This window comes from Manis pentadactyla, chromosome 16 (genome assembly GCF_030020395.1).
Source record: "Manis pentadactyla isolate mManPen7 chromosome 16, mManPen7.hap1, whole genome shotgun sequence".
Lineage (NCBI taxonomy): Eukaryota > Metazoa > Chordata > Mammalia > Pholidota > Manidae > Manis > Manis pentadactyla.
Genome location: NC_080034.1, coordinates 61979108 through 61998566, shown reverse-complemented (window position 1 = coordinate 61998566; position 19459 = coordinate 61979108). Strand labels below are relative to the sequence as shown.

General features: G+C 40.3%; 1 long non-coding RNA gene across 2 annotated transcripts; it reads left to right on the top strand.

Annotated features, from left to right (window-relative positions):
* The first annotated feature begins 5551 nt into the window (after positions 1-5551).
* Positions 5552-18908, top strand: LOC118930213 (uncharacterized). 2 transcript variants are annotated; one of them, XR_008994288.1, is made up of 5 exons: positions 5552-5841; positions 6498-6616; positions 16030-16086; positions 17874-17977; positions 18775-18908. It is a non-coding gene; the product is annotated as an uncharacterized LOC118930213 (long non-coding RNA). The 2 variants fall into 2 exon arrangements; XR_005031930.2 differs by having other exon boundaries at positions 17874-18877.
* Positions 18909-19459: the final 551 nt, after the last annotated feature.

The following is a 19459-nucleotide window of genomic DNA, read 5'->3' as shown; positions in this document are numbered from 1 at the left end:
TCTCTAATGTCATTATACTATATAATTAAACAACAGAAAATTATTACATGTTACATAGACTAAAGCTAGAGGGAATTTGCTTTACCAAATCAATGAAGAGAGCCTCTCACCTGGAGAGTGGGTTTTCCTTTTTTGCCCCTCTCCATATATAAGATGGTAGTTGTACTTTTAGCACTTTGATCTAAAAGAGATGTAAGCACAAAGTGATGGTATACACTTAGAATATATTTTAAATGAGTTTGTAGTTTTACTGACAAATACATACATTTGGACAGAATACATCTCTATGCCAGGCATTTTTACTATTCAGTCTACAGAAAGTGTTTGATCCACATAGTCTCTGATCCCTGGCAATAATTCGGCATCCCTGACCGGGTATGCAGCCACCAACTGGGAACCACTGACTTAGAGCAAAAACATGATGTGAAAGCAGGAAGGGATGCTCAACACATCTTTAGTGTTTTCTGTTGTTTAAGCAAGGTGAGAAAAAACTACTCTCCCCTAAACATCTGAGCACATAAATTAGACCCATCTTGAAACTAGTTTCATTTCTATGTGCTTGGAAATCTACCCATGCTACAGTTTTCCAGCCCTCTACAAAACAAGAAGTATTGCCAATAAAATATTTATGGAATGATAGAGATCTCGCTTATTACCTCCGTGGTGTCTATCCTTTTAATTAACCACATTCATTGTGTTCTCTTTGCACTATTTTGATAGTTTCCAGATGCAGGTATATCTTATGTGAATAGAAAGGGCAAAAAAACCCTAAGTCACTCAAAGTAGAACCAGAACTGTAGCTACCACATGTGTTTTAAATATATTACCCATACAATTAAGAATACAGTATTATAAACCAGCTCTATAAATCTTCAGTAAAAACAATAACACACCAACTCTTCTCAGCCACAAAGAGGCCCTCAGTAGTACTATAGATGCCATGATGATGTGGCTTTGGGACTGACTGATATTCCATAGGAAAAATGTTGGCTGGCTGAAATAAAATGTAGTACATCTTCTCCTGTGTACCTAAAATGAAAGGGAAAAACATCTTGCAAGGCAGAAGCATCTGAGCATGTGCCCAGCTTCAGTATTCCCCAGATTTTTTACTACCATTTAAAAGTGCTAAGAAAATGTAATGTTCAGACAGGGCTTCAGGCTTTGTTCTGTAGTGAACATTTGAGATCCTTTGCCTTCAGCTGCAGTCCTAAACTTATCATGAGTGAGGAAAGGTCTGTGTTGATGTGAATACAGTTTGTAAATTATAAAGTGCTAGCCTATGCAAATGTCAGCAATTAAAATGACTGATTATGCTTCTCCCTAAACTTGACTCAGTTGTCAGGGAAAATAGCTCTCTGAAATTTCCAACCAGAAGGTATTTCAACATTATGAACAGATTTTCTTTTCTGGGGAGGCAGGGGTGCGGTGGTGGGAAACAATACATTTTTCTTTAATGTTGACAAAAAATGTCTTTATTTGGGGACTTTTGAAGACACACAAAAGTAGAGATAATGGTATAATGAAATCTCACATATCTACCTACTAGTTCCAGAACATGGCATTATATTTCATTTATAGTCTTCACTTCCTCCCTTCTCCCCACCAAAAAAAGGGCTGTATTTTAATACGACACCGTATAATTTCAGTGTAAATATTTCTTTATATGTCTAAGACATGAGAACTCCTTTTTTAAAATAATACAATCATGAATCCACTAATACTTAAACCAGTAACAAGAATACGTTAATATTCTCTAACATATAGTCAGTGTTCAAATTTTCCATATTTATTTTTCATCAACTGTATCTTCAACTTTTAAGGATAGTGGCTGTGTTTAAGGAACTCACATAGCTGAAATCCCCTCACAGTTCCTCTTCGAAATGTTTCTTTAAGTAAGTACTTAGTCATGGGGGCATTTTATCAAAGATTCAACAGTCCCTCTGGGCTTTCACTGAGCTGGGTTCACCCAGTGTACAACAGTAGGAACAGACTTTGCTAAGGCTTTTCCTCACATCTCACTACAGGGCAGCACCTCTAGTGCAAAGAGCTGGGCATCAGGACATCTTGATTCTAATCTTCCTTCAGTCACTACATGGCTGTCTAACCTCGAACCAAATCCATTTTCTTCTCTGGGCCTCAGTTTCCAAGCCTTTAAAGTCTGTTAGGCTACATAATCTCTGTATTTCTTTCTGGCTCTTTTAAGTTTCAATGTGTTTGATTTTACGTTTAATTAATTTCACATACTATGTCTGCAGGACGTTATTTGCAAAGATGAGAGCATATTATAGAAGAGAGCAGGTATTTGAAATTTTAAGATCAAATCTTGACTCTAATGCCCCTGGGTAAGCCACTCCCCTTCTGAGCCCCAAAGTCATACTGTGCTACATATTACAATGATTTATTTTATTTATCCATCTCTCCTACCAGACATCAATTTCTACAGAGTGGGTTTTTCTCATATGCGTCTTTCACTGAAGTCTAGTACCATGTGTAGAACCTGGTATGAACTTGATACACAGATGCTTGTTACATAAAAGAATGGATCTGTATGTGATCAGAGGGTGAGAATGACTGCTCCATCCACGTTATGGGATTACTGTATGGTGAAATGAGCCAATATAGGCAAATGCACTTTTTATATTACATATTAGAAAACATTAAATGTCATTATTTGTATCTGAAACATGCCAAGTAGAATATTTTTTATTCACTTACAGAAATTCCACCTTGCCTTTAACTTTTGGTAAGGGATGAATGATAGGCATTTTTTTTTCTTCCTATGCCAAATTTCATCTTTTGGGAAATAATTTCTTTTCTTTTTTAAAAAATTTAAAGTATAATTCTAGGCACTCACCACCATTTTTAAAATTTTCCAATGACCTTTTGGGGAAATTTTTTTGGACTAATTGGTTAGTAGCTTAGGGCCAGTCTAAGGCATTTTTGTTAACTTCTACCAATCAAAATAATGTAGGGGGTAGTGTAAAAGCAATGACAGATATCAGATACATGGATTTTCTGATGAACTAAATATTCACTGGAACTAGTTCCCTAAAGATGATCCTGATTCAGTTTCTACTATAGCTGAATGTCTTGCCTTTGAATAGTTCCTCAAATGGCCTCTTTTTTGTAATGACACTAAATTTAGTTTATCACTTAATGATTTCTGATTAAACTCGGGTACCATTTTAAAATGTAATCATTTCCCTTAACCATGTTCAAATATGACACAACTCCTAGAGTAGCATTTCCTGAAAGGAATAGTAACTAGTCCTAAGCAATAATGCTCACAAAAAACAGTGACTGGACACATACTTAGTAAAGTTTGATTATTATATATAACCTCTGCTTGGTGATTTACAAAATCTTAGCACACAGAAAATTGCTACCAAGCTATTTATTGCATTTCTTTGCTGTATAACAAGCAACTTGTTCTAACACTCAGCATTTCTCAAACTTCCTTATTTCATATACCACAATGAAAAACACTGCCAATTAAACTAGGACTCAATGCTAAAATGCCATCAAATATATTAGAAATGTTAAAGTTAGAAAATATGTGTCCCCTGGAATTGATGAAATGCAGTCTGTGACCACAGAACCTTTTTTTGAAACATCACCTGCAGACATACTGAGGATCTAGTGTTTTCTGGAACAACACTGGAAAATTATGCTCTAGCCTAGAGCTTCCACGGTTATTTCAGAGGAAGAGGGCAAAGGCTATTTTTTTAGTATTAAGAAGTAAAAGAACTGAAAATTTTGAAGCTAAAAGAAAAAAGGAAAGACAAAGACACACAAAAAAAAAACGAAAGAAAAAGAAATATTGGTTACCCACTTTCAGCATAAAAGACCTTGTTCAGTTAAAAAGTAATTCCCAGATGCACATCAGAATGTAACTAACTGTCCAGCTGTCCCCAGTGAGCATGTAAATCTCTTTAAATTAAGATGGCATGTAATTAAATTATTCAGCCGTGGACAGGCTTCTCCACCCAGGTAGTTTACTTTCCCTTAAAGTAACCTCTTTGCCTCTGAAGAGTCCCACACCCAGAAGTGACTCAACTGTGTAACACCACTAGTAAAATCCCTAGCACTTGACAATCAATAGGCTTGGGCATAAAACATCAGTCACTCTACAGTGAGTCACATGAAATCTGTGAGCGTTGCGGGGAGGCTTCCAGGGAAAGCAGCGGGGCGCGGCGGGCTGCTCCGGCTCCCCGTGCAGGAGCGCACCGGCCCGGCCTGTCCATCGTCTCCATCCTCCCCATCTGGCCAAGCCGCCTCCTGAGGGGTGTGGGCAAGACTTCAGGAACAGCGTGTACCACCCCAGCTGACCTAGGCTCCCCATCTTCCCCCGCACGCCTAAGTTTAGCCCCTCCGACGCTTTCGAAGGTCTGAACCGGACGAGCCCGTCTTTCGGGACGCGAATCTGGGGCTTTATCGTGGCTCCACGGGCTAGTCGGACCCGCCAGGGCCTCGCGCCGTCCTTCGGGCCCGGAACAAACAGCCGATGACCCCGGGAGGCCGGGTCACCTTCGCCCTCGCCTCTGCCCCGCACCTCGCACCCCTCTCCCCTGAGCGGGGCAGGTATCCACGGGCCGGGAGGAAACCTGCTGGAGCTCAGCCACCGCGATGCGGGCGGCCTGGGACGGCCTCGCGCCGCCCTCGGCTTATTTATCCGCTCGGCACAGTTTCCATGGCTCCGCGGCCGTCCTCCGTCCCCTTCCTCGCGCAGAGCCGGGCAGCAGGCGCGGGGCGTGCCCGCCCGGTGGGGACTCCGGGTGGGGGCCGCGCGTCGTCTCCTAGCCCCCCGGCGCGTGCATGCGCACCCCCAGTCCTGCCCCCGGGCGCCGGGCCTCCTCTGCAGCCCCGCCCGCACGCCGGTCTGTGGCCCGCGGGACCCGGCGCCGGGCCCCCAGGCGCAGCGCAGCCCCCGGCCTGCCCGGGGCGGGGGAGGGGCGCGGCGCAGGCAAAGTTGCTTTGCTCGCGCAGAAGTTGCAGCTGAGACGGCGGCTTCCCGCCCCCTTCCTGCCCTCGGCGGCTCGGAACACATACCCACCCGTCACCACCCGCTACCTGCCGGCGCCCCTTTAGCCGCGGCCAGGACTCGGCAGCATCCCCTCCCGGTGCCCGTGAGGAGCCCAGGTTGCCAGCGTTGTCGGGCTGGGGGCGGGCGCACCTCACCTCCCCGCGCCGCCGAGGGGACCGGGCGAGGCGGGTAGGAGCCCCTCCACCCAGTCGCCGAGCGGCCGTGGCACTTTGGCACTTTGCAAAGCTAAGCCTCCGGGCAGGCGACGCCCACCGGCCTCCGTGCTCCCGAGCTCGGCGTGCTGTGCCGCGCGTGGACCGGCCAGGGCTCCCACCCCGTCCCGCAGGGGGCTTCGCCGCGGCGGCGGCGGGAGGGGCTCCACCAGGGGCTGAGGCTGCCAACAGGTGCTCGCGAGCCCATGTGACGTGGGAGGGGCCACGCCGGGGACGCCGGGTGGGGGAGGGGAGCCTGGGCGAGCGCGCGGGGCAGTTCGACGCGCCGCTGCCCTCGCGGCCGGCCCGGGGGAGGGAGGGGGAGGTAGAGGAGGGGATGCGAAAGTGGGTCAAGAATGTAACTGGACGCTGCGCACCCCCCACACAGACACCACCACCACCACCACCACCACCACCCCTTTGCCCGCGAGGCGCCCGCGCCAGCCTTGGAAAGCGAGTCTTGCTGTTGTGGTTCCCCAGCGTTATCGGTGGACGGTTACCAGGGATCCCGGGGGATGTGTTTCCCTGTGACCCTTTGGGAAGAAAAACTCCGTTGCCTCAGTAACCGAGTTTGGCTTGGCTGCAGTGATGCAGTGAGTGTTCTAGGTGAGCCTGACCAGGAGGAGGCTGCAGTTACTCTACGGGGTGGATTAACTTTTCCTATTACTGAACCAAATCGCGAAAGGAAAGCTTGGGAGGAGGTGGTATTTTTGCCCCGTTTTGTGTTTGTGTTGTGCGGTTTAAGGGAACATAAACGTTTTTGCATTAGAATTTGTCTCCCAAACGCAGGCCCAGGCTGCCATAAATTTATCAGCGTTCTTAACAGACGCTGACTTAGTTAATAAAAAGATTTGAAGTTGATACCTTAAGAGTTGGAAGGAGCAGGGGACAGTGACAGTTTTGTATTTGGGAAGGCTTGAGAAACAAACATGAAAAGGCCTTTATTAAAAGAATGAAAAAAATAAATAAAAACCCAGGCCTCCTCAAAGCAGAAGTGAGGAGCAGCCCAGCTAGCGCCCTCCTGGATGCAGTGGCACCGCACACCCCGGAGCATGTGGTGAGGAGAGGCAGCAATCCAGAGTTAAAAGTGATAGGCTTTTGGTTTGAACGCTGGTGACACAAGTAGAGTCAAGAAAAAAAATAATAAAAAAATGCCAGACTGCAAAGAGAAAGCTTAGCGTTGCTGAGTTTACAGCATAAAACTCTTCCTGAGCACCCTTCCTGAGTTCTGTCCCATTTTTCCTTCTGCTGGTTTTGTCCAGTGGACCTTAGCTACAGCGTGAAGGACAGCAGCTTTGGGAGCAAGGCCCAAAAGAGCCATGCAGCCCCAGACTCTGAAGAAATGTGCAACTGCTGAAGTTTTATTCTGAAGCAAAAAGGGGTATGTTATCCTCTAAAGAGATCTGTAGAGTTATCTGAAAAGCTGACTTAGGAATTCATGTAGATTTCTGTTTCCAAGGCAACCCTAGATTTAAAAAATCCAAATTGAGATGTACTTTGCATTAAAGAGTGTATATTCATAGGAAGCAAAAACTGGCAAGTTGGATTTTTGTAAATGGAATCATACTCTAAATATATAAAAGAAGGTTGTTTTGTTGTGAAAACTTGCGGCCGTCTAATCACCCTCAGTTTACTTTTTTTTTTTAAGACTTCCCTGAGCTGCCTCATTAGTAAATGGAAATAATAATGACATTTGGTCTTTTGAGGGGTGGTAGACTGGACTTCTACATTACTTTCTGGATAGAGAATTTTCAGTTTAATTGGCAAAAGGCTTTATTTTTGCTTATGGTGATTGCCTAAACTGTAGAATGATTATAGCTGAAAGCTGACAAATTCCATACGTTGAATACTCTTGTATTCTGAATGAAAATGGCAGTTATACAAAAGTTTTCTGGAAATTGAAAAAAATGAATACTTTCATGATCTTAGGAACATGATATCCTTCTGTGTGAGACAGACTTTAAAATCTTGCTTCAAACCAGAATTGTTGCTATAGAAATTGACAATTTAAGCAAAACAATGAACTGACAGCCTTTTTCCTCCTGTCCTTTCTCCTTCCAACCCTCACATTTCATCTGAATTCGTGAAACATTTGTGTAGAGGATGATCTTTATTTTAGTTATAAATTAGACTTTCAAGGCAAACTGAATTGAGTGAATATCACATAAGAAAGGAATAATAGGGTCCTTATTACTGTGATGTGTTCTTGTATATCTAAAACATTTGTTACATAATTTTTGGGGGGCACTTTTCAAGAACTTTTCTGTGTGGTAGGTTTTCATATAGACCCTTTTGGATGATGCATTTGTAACCATTTACTCACTGCCACCCCCAAAATGTCTCCAATAAACATAACACCTTAAACATTTTAGCCACCTGCTTTATGTATAGGACTGTGTGAAACTGTGGAGATTACAGAGAAGCATATTCATGTTTCTAAAAGGGTCGAATCTGCATTGAGTTAGTTGGGACCTACAACTAAATGACAGATGTGAGAAATTTAACTGTTTAGGAGTTAAATAAAAACACCAGGAAAAAAATATGTGCAAATATGCCTAAGCAGAGATGATGGATTCATAGATGAGAGTTACACTGAGTTGGGAACTGAAATAAAGAGAGACTAAAAAAACTTTTTCTTCTATTTATTTTCTAAAATGTTAACAATGAACCTGTATTGCTTCTGTGTAAGAATGAAGGTTTGCTCTCTTTAGGGAGATGATGCCAGACAGTGTATGGTTTACTGTCAGTGACACAGGTCACAAAGTGCCCCCCCTCAACTTCAAGGAGGGCAGAGAGCAGAGTGTGTGAAGGAAGGTAAGAGGGAGAGGGCACACCCTTACTTAAGAGAGGCTTGGATGTTGCAGGGTGCTGGGTGTGTTCTGGGATGGTAGCTGTCAGGTGGCAGCCATCAGGAAGCACTACACAGGGAGTTGGTAGACTTGAACTTAGGACTTAAAGGATGATGGACCTGATTTTATGGCCAGAGAGAGAAGGGCATGTCTAGTGGTAGAAATTGGTTAAGAGGCAGGAAGTTGTGAGCACATTTGGGAAATTTGAATACATCAACTTTGCTACAGGAGATGGATCAAGTATGAAATTTAAGTGATACGTTAGGGACAGACCAATTAAGGACCATGAATGCCTGGTCAAGTTTGGTGTTAGGACTTTATCTGGCAGGTAATGGGGAATTATGACAGCATTTTGAGCAAGGGAAATGCATGGTCAAATTTGGATTTGGGGAAGGTTAATCTTGGAGTTAGATTGGAGTGAGAGTTTGGGGACCATGCATGGCTATTTGGGGGCTCCCAGGGGACCTGGATGAGAGTAGTGCCAATGGGATCAGTTGGAAGGCAGTGCTTTGTGAGTTGTTATAAAAGGAAAATTGGCAATATTTTATAGTGTTTGGATATGGAGTGCAGTGGACTTGAAGAGTCCAAGATGACCCAGGGATTTAATAGGTGCCTTGAGCAGTGGTACTGCCAACAGAAATTAAAATAGGAAGCTAGTGTTCAAGGTAAATGGAGGGTTAATTTGGGAACTGGAATTTGAAACTGTGATTGGCAGCTGGTTCAGGTGATTCAGGGAAAATGGATGAGCCTTAGCTGAGAGCAGAGATGTGAGTCATCTGCACAGAAGTAAGTGATTATTGGTCAGAGGTGTGGAATGAATTCCTAAATTTGAACTTGGCAGAGAACCAGTTTGGGGAACATTCACAATTAGAATTTACATATATATATATATATATAATCTGATGAGATGAGATCTGATGATATAGACATATTTCAAAATTCTCCTCCTTCCTCACAAAGCATGTAAGGTAATCATCACTGGGGTTTTAGTTAGAGCTGATCTACTGAATCAGCACTGTTGTAACCCAAGTGCTTTAACTCAGGTAGAGGGATTCCCACCCCATAGGCACTGAATCAGAATCTCTGGGCTGTCAGTCCACCATTTTAATAAGATTTACAGGCCACACTGATATGGATCCTTTTGGGGAACCTACAACACCTTAGCCAGTTTATTCTACAGTCTGAGACCTCCCCCTGAGCCTCCCGTCTCCCCTCAGGAGAGCAAAAATTCTTGCTTTACGTGTGTTGTTTTCAACCTGTTCTTTTGTTTTTGTATCTGATGGACAGTCATTGATAAGCAGTGCTTAACGTTGTTTTTGCCCAGATGACCTGCTGCTTTCCAAATTTAGCACTGGTTTGGAATTGGAGGGATATGTCAGAAGTCCTCTGCCCTGAGAGGTAGGAAGGAGGTTTGGGTTGAAACACTTACATGTGGGGCTTAGTGACTCACCCTCTGTCCTCCAAAGCATGTTGAGGATGCAGTACCCCAGGCCCTGGGCAGACCCAGGGTGAGGTGTTTGGCATTGTTCTCAAGAGGAGAATCTTTGGTCCTTTTCAAGGCAGCAGAGCTAAGGCAAGGCAAGCTGTAGGCTCTAAACACAAGTTGTCTAGTTTAGAGAGAAATGGGTAGTCTGACATTTGGGATTGGATTTGTAGAAGGTGATGACTGTTAACACCTTTTTCAAAGGAATACCTGTCTATCCATGTCTCTATGTCTTTATTGTCAGAAAAACAAGTGTCTGTCCTGTTAAGCAGCTGCAAACATTTGTAAGACAGATTCACATGTCCATATTATTACATGTCCGGTGGACTAGCAGGCAGAAAGAAGTGATGAAAATTGATGGTGGAGGTTGTAGGGCAGCATCCTCCGCCCCCTCCCCCCTACAGAATTTAAATGATCAATTTTTCTAAGTCTCCAACTGTTGAAGCCAAGAGTGGGTTTTTTTGTTGTTAAGCCTTTTTTACCCTCACTGAGGAACAGTAAAAGATGATAGACTCTAGGTTATTTTTTTTTAATTGTGGAAAAATACATATCACATAGAATTTACCATCTTCACCATTTTTAAATGTGTACAGTAGTGTTAACTAGTGTTAAGTACATTGACGTTGTTATGCAATAGAATCTATGTTTCTTAATTCATTTAGAATCTAAGGGAGTATTCTAAAATGCCAGAAAATGAAGCCCATGCAACCACAAAAAACTTGAATGAGAGAGAACAGTATTAAATACAAACCTAGAGCATTCATATTCTTTCCTAAGAGAAGGTTCTTCTTGTAGGATGGGCTTACCTGAGTACAGTCTTTGAGAGCAACTGATTGTGAAGTTAATCAGTACAGAGGAAAAATGAATTTTTGTACTTGAGATTTCTTTAACGAGCCAGAAATAGTGCTAGCATCTTGATACAGATTTTAAAATTTTCTTGACTCTGTATGTGTAGAATGAGAGAAGGCACTCAGTTCAATGTGAATTTATAGAATTTAATTTCCACAATCTCCTAAAGTTGCCAAAGTTTGTTTTTGTAACTTCTGTGGAAATAAACTCCTAATGCTCCTTTTGGGGAAGGTAATACTTGGTGTGGCTATCCTACTTTTTCTACGGAAATAGATGGTATCGTTATTTATGAAATTACAAGTCTTAACAACCAAAAATATGCAAATGAGCAAGAACCTCTGAATTTATTATCATGGACACGGTCACATTGTTAAATGAAAAAAATTTTTAAGATTAAATAGTTAACTAAGATTCACAAGAAAGATTGGAAACATTATTGTTTATTGGAGTTGTTAGTCAACACAATATTAACAGTTGACTTTTTTTTTACATTAGAAAATGTGTTTTCACAACCCCTTACTGTTTGCACTCAGTCCTTTATAATACCCACAAAACAGGTTTGAAGCTATTCATTCCAACAGCATGTCAAAGACAGTTCCCAAGAAGTTGTGGATTTTACAAAAAGAGAAATGCCTTCACTTATCTCTCGTGGCTTTGGAAGTTTATGGCTTATTTAATAGCCCTTCATCCAAAAAGTGCTGTTGAATTTGAGAAAACTTATAGAAGCATTCTGTGTTTATCTTATTCAAAACTGCTTTAGTAAACTTTTGCTTATCAGTCCTAAGATGTGTTAAAACCAGTTTGGCAACTTTTTTTAATATAACATGTTAGAGGGCCTTGAGAAAGGAGTTTTGAAATCATAGCAGTGTTAGAACTGAAACTGAATACTTCAAAACAATATTCATTTATATATATATATATATATATACACACACACACACATATATATACATATAATATATAAATATAACATATAATAAGTTTATAAAATGTATTTACTTATTTATTTTTCTGGGTTTGGAGAACTCATCTTTGCAAAGCCTAAATTTCACCATAGGACTTAATTAGCACTGGAAGGTTTTCCAATAGTAGCAATAACGAGGCATAGGCAATTTAGAGTTTCACCAAAAACTCAGAAGTTAGTGTGTTTTGTAGGAATAACTGCACGCTCACAACTCTGCACACACATACACACACAACATAATTTACTGAATTCTGTTTAGATACAGACTTTCCATAGATTTTTGAATACTTTGTGCTCTAATGCTATAGAAATACAGTATTTCAGATGAGAGCTCTCTCTAAAAGAAGGCAGTCACTTGAGCTCTTTGAAGGGTGTGCATCAACTATTTCATTTTGCAGTTTTAGTTGTTTGTTCTTCCCCATGCAAGTGCGGTCATGAGCTTCAACTGACTTGCCAAAGGAGAAACGGCAGCTAACTCATTGCTGCATCACCAAGCTATCAAAAACACTGGTTCAGATGGGCTTGGGAGTCCAGCATATGTCAAGGTTGACTTTTCTTTTAGAGCTGAATTCTTAGATTTTGCTAGAAAAACAACCCATCAGTCTATATGAGCCTCTTTGGCGGTGAAACTCTGTAATGATAAAGTAGGAAATGTCTGAACTGTGTACTAGTGCAGCAGTGTATTGTCTAGAACTGTGCCCCTTTGCTTTGTCATTTCTGTATTGAACAAGGCCTCTGCCTCCTGAAATGTCAGACTGGCCCTCAAACTCATGTGTGCTTTCCCTCTGATTACCTTGGTCCTTAGCCAGCCTCATATTTGACACTTTCAGCTTGGGCAGTCTAGGTGCTTCTTGATGTTGAGCTGTTAATCTTTTTATTATTTCCTGTCACTTTTCCCCCTGATTGATGCTCTTGAGCCTAAAGGGGCAGAAGTGATGAAAATGACTTTGAGAACAGCTTTGAAAAGGAGTATTTTTGCTGGACTTGGGTCTGACCTAAGGTCATAAAATGAGTGAAAAAGCACAGAGTCTGTTTTGCAAGGCAGTAGTACCTCGGCCCTTGCAGTGTGTGAGCGAGCATTCTAATGAATACCTTGTAGTAGATGTGAGGAGGGTTTTCCTGGTGTTCGTGCAGTGTTCAGATATCCCGGTCTATGGCATGAGAAGTCATGATGATCACTGTTTAGTTCTGCAAAAGTTACAGAAAGGGGTCCTCCTTCCTTTGAAATTAAAAATAAAATTCTTTTTAACTTGTAGGCATTACCAAAACTCAGACCCTGTTACCTCCCCAGTATCCCCTCTACCCCAATCCCATTCACTACATCTTGGTTTGGCTTTGGAAGCCCTCCCTTCACCCTACCCTTGCCCTATAGCATGCCGGATAACCCACAGCATGTGGTTAGAACTGCTATTGTATTTATAGCATGTCCTTTTTCCCCCACTTTGTTAAAATTGTGGTGAAGTAGATACATTTGCTATTATAATGATTTTTCAGTGTACAATTCAGTGGTGTTAATCACCACTGACTGTTTCCAACATTTTTCACCACCCAAACAGAAACCCTGTACCCATAACTCTCCTTGTTCATATTTATCTTCCAATTTGCCTCCTGTCTTTGATGCCCATTCTAGATATTTGGTATAGATGAAACCATACAATACATAGAAGTCCCCTTATCCTTGGTTTTGCTTTCTGTGGGTTCAGTTACCCGTGGTCAACCACAGTCCAGAAGCAGATGATCCTCCTTCTAACATATCATCAGAAGGTCAGCAGTAGCCTAATGCTACATCACAGTGTCTGCGTCACTCACCCCACTTCATCTCGTCACACGGGCATTTTATCATCTCACATCATCACAAGAAGAGGGAGTACAGTATACTGAAATATTTGGAGAGAGACCACATTCATACAATTTTATTACAATACATTGTTATAATTGCTCTATGTTATTATTATCATTAATCTCTTACTGTACCTAATATACAAATTAAAAATTTTCAAAGCTATGTATGTATAAGAAAAAAACATAGTATACACAGGGCTCAGTACTATCCACAGTTTCAGGTGTCTACTGAGGGTCTGGGAATGGATCCTCCATGGATAAGGGGACACTGCTGTTTGTCCTTTTGGACCTGGCTTATTTCATTTAGCATCATGTTTTCTAAGTTCATCCATGTTGTAGCATGTGTCAGTACCTCATTCTTTTTGATGGCTGAATAATATTCCATTTCTATGTATACCATTTTATTTCAATCCATTCCTCCGTTAGATATTGAGTTGTTTCACACTTGGGCTATTTTGAATAATGCTACCATGAACATGGGTGTAATAATATAAGTTTAAATCCCCGTTTTCAGTTCTTTTGGGATTATACCTAAGAGTAGAATTGCTGGGTCATGCGTTAAGTCCAAGTTTAACATTTGGAGGAACTGCCAAGCTGTTTTCCACAGTGGTTGCACGAGTGTGCATTCCCACCAACAGTGTATGAGGGTTCCAGTCTCTCCACATCTTTGCCAGCTTGTGTTATTTTTCATTGTTTTGATTATAGCCATCCTGGTGGATATAAAGTGCTATCTTGTGATTTTGATTTTGATTTTCCCAATGACCACTGATGCTGAACATTTTTTCATGTGTTTGTTGGTCAGTTGTCTGTCCTCTTTAGAGAAACGTCTGTTAAGTCCTTTGCATTGTCCATTTTTGTGTATGCTTTATAATGTTAAATGATAGTATATAGTTTATAAATAAAACTATGCATATGCTTGGATATGTAAAAAACATTTTTTAAAGATGGGGATGTACAATTGACCTTGAACAATGTGGGGATAGAGGTGCTAACCCTCTGTACAGTCAAAGATCCAAAAATCCATGGAGAACTTTTGACTCACCACCAGAAACTTAGCTACTAATAGCATACTAGTGACAGGAAGACTTGCCAATGACAGTTCCTTAACATACATTTTTATATGTATTATATACTCTAGTGTTTACAATAAAGTAAGCTAGAAAAAAGAAAAATTTTTTCAAATTGTTGCAGATCTCCAAAAAACTTTCCAGTATATGTATTGAAAAAAAAAACCATGTATAAGTGGACCTGCACAGTTCAAACTGTGTTGTTCGAGAGTCAACTGTACTTTTAAAAAGTTGGAAGACCATTTTTATGGACTATAACAATGATCCATTTTATTTCTTAGTGCTCAACATTATCAGGAAACTACTGATGAAAATTCTTAAGCTTTATCAGGGTCAATCTTATTTGGTCAAATATAATGTGTTTACTGGGGCCTCCCTATGAAAGTAACCTCAGGGTCCCAAAACTATCTTTTAGGATGTTACCTTTCAGTACTTAAAGTAAGTCTTAGATGGGTTTCAAGTTAGATTTGCCTTATGTGCACTCCTATTTTGTGGTTAATAGTGGCATTTCAGGGTTCTAGCCTATCTTATTAAGAGATATAAGTGGTTCTTCATGCCACCACATATAGGAAAGCCAAAAGGCATAAAATAAATCTAAGGTGAAAGGCTTGCTCTAAAATAATTATTATTATTAAAATGCCATTTGTAAAACTCGCTTGATTATATAAAGAGATTAGCTTTGAGGGGATTGAATTGGCCTATTTAATGACCCAGTAAGACATTTTAGGCCTTGGGGACTGATTCTTTTTAACAGAATGGTTTTCCGATTGTTGTTCTATTCTCTGAAAGTAAACTTTGTGAAGTTACCCTAAAATGCCAGCTTCTATCAAGGGCAAGACATCATCCTAACACACTGGGATGTATTTTTTGGAAACTGTCCACCCTGGCAGGCATTTTCCAAATAAAACATTTGTTTCAGTAAACAAGTATTTTATCCAGCAGCCCAAGTGGAGAATTTTAAAACCAGTGTTTGTTTTGCCAGCAAACATTTTGTTTCAATCCTTGAAGCTAAACAAGTGGGTAAGATTTAAGTGACCTCCTAGTAAAAACAAATGCAGAACCATTTTCAGAATATCCACTGAGCAGAATCTATTTGCTGTCAGAGTTTGAATTTAGACACGGAGGGAAATAATTTAATTCTTTAGGCAAAAAAGGAAGAAATATAATGGAATTGTTAAATTAAAAGTATTGTGTTGCTGTATTTAAATTTTATAGCTTGCCTTTAAAATGTGGCTAGAACATCATCAGGTTTTTGCTCTGCTTTGCATTTCTCACCTCTTTTCTAATTATTTTTATGGTAATTCCTAAAGTGTATAATACAATTCAGCTTCCATGTTAATTATCACACTTAGTCTTTTACCTGTTATAAAAATGGTAGTAAAATCAGACTTTGGTGAGCTGCTGCTTTTATTTGGGGTTCCTTATAATAGAACATTATTGCTGTTTTTAATGGATTATCTTCTGCAATAGATCTTTAGATTTTAAATTTGAAAGTCTGATTGTGACGAGTTTTTCTTTTTAAAAGGCAGGCCTCTTTCCTACTAAAGAAGATGAATTGTCCTTTGCTAAGAGGATAATCAGAAATTATGAAATATACCGTAAATGCAGAAGAGTGCTGGAAATATGTATGGTTTAAAGAATCATTAACCAATAGACACATGTAACCCCATCCAGGTTAAGACATAAAACATTGCCTTAGAACCTTCTCTCCTTTAAAACCACCTCCCTCTCTCTCCACAGGGAATTGACAGCTCTGTTGGTCTCCTTAAATGATATCATTTGTTTTGCAAGTGTTTGGTATGTGTTACTTTTTACTTGTTTTTATTAGCAATATGTTTGCAATACTTAGCACTGTTGATACCTTTAGTGGTTGGCTCATTTTCATTGTTAAGTATTCCCATGTCCTACCAGGATGCATTTATCCATGTCACTGGTGGTGGACTTTTGAACTATTTCCATCTTCTGGCTCTGATGAAAAAGGCTGTCAAGTACAGTTGTGCAAAAGTTATCCCATGGTGCATGTGGGAGGTGGATTGTTGGGTTGTAGGGTGTTTGTATTTTTTTAACTTTGCACTGTAATTCCAAATTGTTATACAAAGTTCTTATTCCAGTTTGTACTCACTCCCTCTAACAGCAAATGAGAGTTCTTATTGCTCCACATTGTCACCAAAACTTGGTATTGTTAGACTTAAATTTTTGCCAATCTGGCAAATAGGAAGCGATGTCTTCAAACATCAGTGAATCATGATGTTTTGAAAGGGCACGTTTTTCCACCTACTTCCTCGCTCATGTCTTGGTGTATTGGCTGTTTGTCCTTCTTTATAAATCTTAGAAACAGCACAAGTTCCCTAACAGATCCTTTGGAGTTTTTATTAGGACTACTCTGAATGTGTAGACCAGTTTGGGGGAGAACTGACAGGTTTTAATTTGCTTTTCCCAGATTAGTAACAAGGCTTATTGGCCATTTGGATACTCTTTTTTCTTAAGTGCTTAAAATTCTTTACCCATTTTTCTATGGACTGTCTTTTTCTTAACTGATTTGTTACTGATTTGTAGGACTCCTTAATATATACTGGTATAAACCTTTTGTTGATTGTGTGTGTTGCAAATATCTTCCTCCACTTTGTGACTTGTCTTTCCATTCTGCTTCTGATGCATTTGGATGCACACAAACTCTTAATTTGATATTGTTGGATTTATCAGTCTTTTCCTTTATGGTCCATACTTTTGTATCGTATTTAAGAAATTCTTCCTTATCCCAGGTTCGTAAAGATACTCTCCTATATTCTTTATAGTTTTAAATTTCACATCTAATTTAACTGTATTTATTCATCTGAAACTGACTTTTATGAGTATTGTAAAATAGGGATCTATTTTCATTTTTGTCTACACTGATATTTGGTTGTCCAGGCACTATGTGTTGTAGTGTCTGTCTTTTCCACACTGTCTAGAATATTGCCTTGGTCATACATCAAGTGGCCATTCATTCCGTGTCTGTTTCTGTGCTGTCTATTCTATTCCATTGGTTTTTTTGTCAGTCCCTGGCCCAACCCTGTACTATCTGAATTGTCACAGCTTTGTAGTGAATCATGATGTTTGAGAGGACATGTTATTCCACCTACTTCTTCACTCATGTCTTGGTGTATTGGCTGTTTGCCCTTCTGTATAAATCTTAGAAACAGCATGAATTCCCTAACAGATCCTCTTGGAGGTTTTATTAGGACTACTCTGAATGTGTAGAACAGTTTGGGGGAGAACTGACATGTTTACCATGTGAAGTCTACTGCCCTGAAAGGCAACATGCAGAGTCTTTAAAAGTGTGATACCTGACTTCCTGACTTCAGATCTTGACTACACTCCTCATTGGCCACATGACCCTGGAGAATGTATTTAACCTTGGTGTGCCCCAATTTCCTTATTTGTAAATAGGGACCATAATAGTACCCACCTTACAGGGTAATTGAGAGGATTAAATTATTAAATATGTTGCATATAATATGTATAAAGTGCTTAGAATCGTGTCTGGAAAATAGCATTATTTAAGTGCATGAACAGATTCCTCTAATTATTTATATCCTTTTCAGTGTCCCAAAAGAGTTTTATAATTTTCTTTATAAAACTATATACAGTTGACTCATGAAAACAGGGATTAGGAGCGCCGACCATCCCTGGGCACTTGAAAATCCAGGTATAACATTTGACTCCCTGAAAACTTAACTATTAATTGCCTATTAATCAGAAATCTTACAGATAACATAAACAGTTGATTAACACACAGTTGGTATGCTATGTATTATATACTGTGTTTTTACTATAAAGTAAGCTAGAGAAAAGAAAATGTTTATTCAAATTGTTGCACATTTCCAAAAAAATTCCCAACATATTAATTGAAAAAAATCTACGTATAGATGGACCCATGCAGTTCAAGCCTGTGTTGTTCAAGGGTTAACTGTATAATAAAAAATATATTACTATACACATGTATTACAATATATTACTAAATACATATAGTATGTATTCCTAGGAACCTTAAAAGTTTTTATTCTATTGTAAATGTCATTTTTAAAGTTTTTTGGAGGGTATGCAATAGTATTGTGTTTTGATTTAGAATGTTTTATAAGCTGATTTTGGTAATTTTTTATTAATAATTACTAAGCACTTGTGAGAGTAGGCAGGAAACATGCACATGGGCATCTGGGTGCTTGCCCTGCCACAAGTATTGCCCTGGTTTCCCAGAGGGAACATTTTACCCATTTTGCGGAATTTTAAGCTGTTGTATCTCACTGACTTCTGTCGTTGAAACCTGTCTGAGAATTTTGGCAGTCTGGGGCAGTCTGTACATCAGGCTGCTTTCAATTCATAATTTCTTCTGAGTTTTTGAGATCATTATATTTCAGTGCTGGTTTATAGAGCACCCAAAGTATACTTGAGACCTTTTCAGATCTTATTTCCAATGCTTATTTTTCCTTAAATTCTGTACTGAAGGTGCTGCACCCTTTGACAGTGGAGTGGCAGCTTTACCCAAGGACTTGCATCCAGCGTTGAGTAAGCTTTCCCTGGGTGGAAACGCACATTGCTCCTTTTTATATTTGTCACGTGTGTCACACACGTCTCTCTCTCTCTCTCTCTCTCTCTCTCTCTCTCTCTCTCTCTCTCAGAAAGAAAGGAAAGGAAAAAGAAAAAAATGTATATATAGGTTCCTCTAGACTTGTGCCTTCCTCTGGGTTCCGCTCTGAGCTTTCTGGTCATGTGATCCTCCTGCTCACGTGGGAGGTGAGGACCCACGGTGCCGGGCTCTGATTGCACTCGGTGTTGCAGGAGGCAGAAACTCAAAGTGAAACCAATGAAAAAACCAATGTATTCGTAATGGTTTTTACCCAAACCATAAATCCGTCTCTTGGAGGAGAGGGGAATCACCCAACATTTGATCTGGTTTCTTCAGCATGTTCCAGGCAGTATTTTTCAATTCAGTGACCATCTGCCGGGACTCACTCAAGGGATGCATTGAAAATTCAGATTCCTGGGCCTGACTGAGACCCAGAGAGTAAGACCAGGGAAGAGGAGGAGGCGGCAGCGATTTGAATATTTTAAAAGATTCCCTGTGAGCGATTGCCTTCTACGTACCAGGTTCTGTGCTAGGTGTTTTACATGTATTTTCCCATTTATTACA